This window comes from Miniopterus schreibersii (genome assembly GCF_964146895.1).
Source record: "Miniopterus schreibersii genome assembly, chromosome: 1".
In the NCBI taxonomy this organism is placed as follows: Eukaryota; Metazoa; Chordata; class Mammalia; order Chiroptera; family Miniopteridae; genus Miniopterus; species Miniopterus schreibersii.
The window spans coordinates 193591322-193597321 of record NC_138101.1 but is presented as its reverse complement, the minus strand read 5'-3'; positions in this window follow the sequence as shown (position 1 = coordinate 193597321).

Sequence of the window (6000 nt, the reverse complement as noted above, 5' to 3'; positions counted from 1 at the left end):
GGGGAAGTGCTCCGGGTTCAGGAAGACTGAAGGGAAAACACAACTAAATGCACATACACCATCCTCGACTGGATCCTGGAACAAAAGATTGTAAGACCTTGTTTGGAGTAATTGGTAACATGTGAATGTTGTTAGTGGATTGAACGGTAGGACTTTATCAATGTTGGTTTCTTGATTTTAATGGATGTACTAGTTATGCAGGAGAGTCCGTTTTTTAAAAAATATGCACTAATGTGTTTAGGGTTAATGGGACATCTTAACTGCAACTTAGTATCAAATAATTCAACAAATAATATGCATTGGTAGAATGACAAGGTAAAGTGGCAAAATGTTAACGGGAAAATTTAGGGGAAGGATAAGAGGCTCTTTGAAACTATTCTTGTAACTTTTCTGTTTAAAATTATTTCAAAATAAGTTAAAAAATAAGATACATACAAGTGGTCTTTCAGCAATTAGGAATTTATTATACTAGTTCTTATACTAGAAAAATCTCTGCTTAATGGTTTCATTATCTCAGGCAAAACTATGCAAAAGGATAGTTTGAAGTACGAAAACTTTCCTTAATGGGCAATAATATAAAATTTTGCTTAAAAGTTAAAAGTGCACGATGTCCTGAATCTTCATTAAATATTTCTTCCTGCAATAATTTGTCTCCTTGAAAAAAAATCACTATATAAGATAGTGAAAACCTTAAAAATTTGAATCCTGTCCATTTAGGATAAATTTATTTCTTATAACTGATAAAGGATTTATACAACCTCATTAGAGATTTATATGTCCTTTGACATTTAAATATGAAATTTTAACCTGAACCATGGCCTAATGGGTGATATTGGAAACTAGAGTATCTTTATGATTTCGGGTATATTCTACTACTTTTAATTATAGTTTGAGATTCAGTAAATTTTAATATTATCAATCTCCTATGGTAGCAAATGAATGTCTGTAGAAAAAGGTTTTATTTATTTATTTATTTATTTATTTATTTATTTATTTTTGTCATTTAGAGTCAAGAGCTAATGTCACATTGGACCAAGACTACAATGTTTTTTAAAATAATTGGCATTTCTCATATACTTGGTAAGTGATCGTGAAAAGGAATGAAACAAGGACAGCAGCGGCACCCTTGGAATAAAACAGCTTCCCTCAGAGATCTGTCGGAAGGGCTGCACCAGTTTGAATGTACAATTTAGTAGTACCTTTAAAAACACTGTAACAGCTGTATCAGGAAAAAGTGGAAATACCTATGATAAATTGGATATTGAACATGAAAATCAACAAAACCTCAGAAAACGATGAAGTCTTTATGAATCCTTTGTGTATTCGCCACTTGAGATTATCACTAAAATTTGAGTAGGATCCATGAAATCCATTAACCATTTCACAAAAGCAGCACATACACTCTCTCTTCAACTACGGTGAAGAGAGATGTAAAACTCTCTAAACTTCTATTCTGCGCCTTGAAATCACATTTTGACTTCAAGAACTAAAATGAAATAGGTCTGAGTAATGAAATGAAAAGGCCAAAAAACTGAGTTGTGTGCGATGGTGGGGAGGAGAGGAACAGGAGAGAGAAGCAAAGATACCCTCACTTCCAGCAAAGTGCAGGCTTTTTATTTATTTTAGTAACTTTTGGTATCTTCTCATAAACACAACTGAGGTGGCTAAGGGAAAAAAGCCCGTTGCGGGGCCCCTGCCCAGGAGGCAGATCCGAATGTTGCTCCCCTAGTCCCCGCCGTGCCCTTTGCACCCCGGCCTACAGCCGCCGAATGCGGGTGAAGGGGGCTGGGCATGGGGACGGCCGCTGCCCAAACGCACCAGCAACCAATCGACCTCTCGGTCGCTGAATTACTAACCACCGTTGACAGCCTTTGACTCAAGTGGTAATCGGTTCATCAATATGTCAAGGACAAGAACCTGTGATAAAACTCCAGAACCTTACAACCGAAAACGAAGTGCCGAGGCTGCCTTACCCTTCCTCCCGCCTCCAACGGGCAGCCCTCAGCAGCCGCCGCCGGGTAAGGGCCGCCAGGGCCGCCCTCAGACCAGGGGAACTGAAGGCATTTCTCCTAAGCAAAGGGAACATCAACCAAGGAACTAAGAAAGCGGTGCGGAAAACAAAACAGCTGAAATTTATAGCTTAACTCTCAGAATGGTGTGGCTGAGAGGGACTGCAGGACTCATCTAGTTCAACACACTTACTTTAGTCCTGAGGGACTGGGTTGCATGCGGATTCTGGATTCATTCAGTGCTGAATTAACGGTCTCTGGGAGGCTGGGTTCCAGTTCCAACTCTGTCTCTAACCGGCTATTTGGCTCTCAAGCAGATCCCTTCCCTTCCACAGCCCCAGTCATTCAATGTTAAAATAAGTGTGTTGAACTACAGGAATTCTTGAGTCCCTCTCAGCCATAACATTCTAAGATTTTAAGCTGTAAATTTCAACCACTTTTCCCCCCTATGGCTTATTTAGCAGAAATTCATAAGCTGATCTAAAATTCATATGAAAATGCAAGGAAACCAGAATAGCCAGAACAATCTCGAAAGACAACAAAGCTGGAAGACTCACACTTGCCAATTTCAAACTTGATATAAAATTACAGTAACCAAGATAATGTGGTATTGGTACATATAAGGATAGATACAGAAAACAGAATGTAGAGTCCAAGAACAAGCGCATACATTCATGGGCAACTGATTTTCAACAAAGGTGGCAAGAAAATTTGATAAAGAAATAGTCTTTTTAACAAATGATACTGGGACACCTGGATATCACATGCAAAAGAATAAAATTGGACCCATACTTCATACCACATAAAAAAATAAACTCAAAATGGATCAGAGACTTAATATAAGACCTAAAACTATAAAATGCTTAGAAAAAAAACCATCAAAAATCTTCCTGACCTTGGATGAAGCAATGATTTCTAAGGTATGACACCAATAGCAAATGGAACCAAAAAGAAAAGAAAGATAAATTAATCAAAATAAAAAATTTTTATGCTTCAAATGACACTATCAAGAAAGTAGACAAACACACAGAATGGGTGAAAATATTTGCAAATCATATATATCTGATAAAGATTTAGTACCTAGACTATATGAAAAACTCTTATAATTCAACAATAAAAAGATAAAAACCCAGATAAAAAATAGGCAAAGGATCTGAACAGACATTTCTCAAAAAAATACTCAAAATGACCAGTAAGTACAGAAAAGATGTTCAACATCATTCGTCATTAGGGAAATGCAAATCAAAACCATAATGAGATACCTCTTCACACATGAGCTTGCTAAAATAAAAAAGATGGTGAGTGACAAGTGTTGCTGAGAATGTGGAATAATTAGAATTCTCCTACACTGCGGTGGGAATGTAAAATGGGGCAGCCACTTTGGAAAAGTCTGGCAGATTTTCAAAAGGTTAAACAGAGTTACCATATGATCCAGCAATTCAGCTTAGATAGAGGTTTAGGCAAAAGTAGGTTTACAGTTTTGAGTACACAAAACATAGAGTTTATTCCTGTATCATTTTCCATATGAACAACTGTAAACATTTTGCCCCACCCTGTATATACCCAAGAAAACTTAAAACATATGTCCATACAAAAACTTGCACACTAATGTTCAGAGCAGCATTATTCATAATAGCCAAAAAGTGGAAACAACCCAAACGTCCATCGACGACGAATGGGTAAACAAAATATGGTATGTCCACACAAAAGATTACTCAGCCATAAAAAGAATACTGATGGATGCTGGCTACCACATCAATGAATCCTCAAAATATTATGCTAAGTGAGAAAAGTCAGGCACAAAAGGCCACATATTGTATGATTCCATTTTTTCTGAAATATCCAGAACAGGCAAATTCACGGAGGCAGAGTAAATTAATTGTTGCCTGGGGCTGGAGAAAAGGGAGGATGGGCACTGACTGCTAATGGGAGTGAAGCTTCTTTCTGGGGTGATGAAGAGATTCTGGAATTAGTGGGAATGGTTGCACAATGCTGCAAATATACTAAAAACCAAGGAACTGTACACTTTAAAACAGTGAATTTTATGCTGTGTGAATCATATCTCAATTTTTTAATAAAAGGCAAATGGCTCTTAGAAAACTGATTTCCTCACTTCTGTTTGAGACCACCTACTGGTTCATAGATATATTTAAAAGTTTGCAATGATCTTTGCCATTTGTAATCCTACTGTAACAACATACTACAAAAAAAATTTATTTTTAACCTAATTATTTATAGATATCAGCTGATGGTCTACTTGTATTTATTTTGCTTCTAAGCAGTAAAGATCTAGAAATTCCTCCGAGTTCATGATTTATCTCATAGTCCCTTTTAAAATTCGTATTTTGCTTAAGTAACTAAGGCTAAACAAATGTCTTCATTTTAGAAATTTTAGTAATATTATCATCTAGAAACAGGTAAAAATATTGCTCCTACAATGGCATTAGTTAGCATAGCCATCTTCAGTACTTTAAAATTTAATTCCTGTTCACAGGACAATACAAAGTTTTGGCAAGCCCTGCTGGTGTGGCTCAGCTGGCTGAGCATCAACTGGTATACCAAAAGGTCGCTGGTTCGATTCCTGGTCAGGGCACATACCCAGACTGTGGGTTCAATCCCCAGTTGGGGTGTGTACAGGAGGTAACCGATCAATGTTTCTCTCTCTCTCTCTCCCCTTCTCCCTTCTTCTCTCTCAAAAAACAAAAAATTTTTAATTTAAAATCTTTTAAAAAAGGTTAAGCAAAGACAAATTTTCAATATCAGTATTGCAATGTAACATGTACAGCCAAATTCTTCAAATCATGAAACAAATGCACTTTCATCCCCCTGGAAAATAAATAGAATTTTAGGCTTACTCTATTCAGTAATGAGAGTTTAAGTGAATTTTTTTCAAAGCTCTGCAAAGAAAACATACTCTTCATCTTCTGTAACGTTGTTTTGTGTATCCAGTTTTTAGTATCAGAAAGCTGTAAACTGCATTAGCACTATAATCCACAAGAAAAGCTTTGTAAGCACTTGAAACAGAATGAAATGAATTCTAGTCTAATATCACTGGGTTTACTACACATAGTTCCAAATAAATTAAATAAGACAGATCCTCCTAAAAATGCTAAGAGTAAAGACAAGAGCTTAAATACTTATGAAATAAGCATCAAGATCTGCCAAGATTAAGCTACATGCTAAAAAAGTATCAACAGATTACAACAGGCAATATGATTTTGATTTTCAAGTTCACTGGAAATTGCATATATTCAGTTTTTATTCTTAAACACAAGTGGTGTGTACTATATCAGGGCTGCCGGCCCCAAGAAAGATGTGAATACAGGAAGGATAGCCTTGTCCAGTTTCAACATTATTTTTGTAGTAATGTGTATAAAACCAACCACTGCTTGGGCAAATTTAGGAGAACATAAGCCTAAAAGATGAAACGTTTACACCTTGTAAATCAATTATACTGTTACCTTATAAAAATGTGAGGTTCAAATTTATTTCCTTGCAAACAGAGCACTAAACAGTTTCTAACACAGTAATCTAGCCGATAGTTAAGCTGCGTCTAATGTGTATGCAGAACCCTTAAGACATCAAGGAGTTCTTTCAAATTATGTATATTCAGATGATGGTGTTATAATCCAAAATGAACAACAACAACAAAATCTTGATAAAACAAGAAGTGGGAGAAATAAAAATTGATTTCTGAACCAAATATGCACAACCTCACACTAGAGTGGGTCTGGGAAATACAGGCATGGAGCAGATATGTGCATGTGAAGACAACTGCATATTATAATTCAAGAGAAGAGTTACAGCTCATACTCTTTGCTTTTTGTTTTTTAACTAGGTAGGCCTCAAAAAACTTTTATCAGGTTTTTACCTAATGGCACATCTTTCCTAAATAATTCTCACTTTGCATTCCAGAAAATGTAAGAAACAGTTTGCAAGAATTCATGCAAATATGTTTCTCTAAGGCCATGAACTGGTTTGCTAAGTTGCA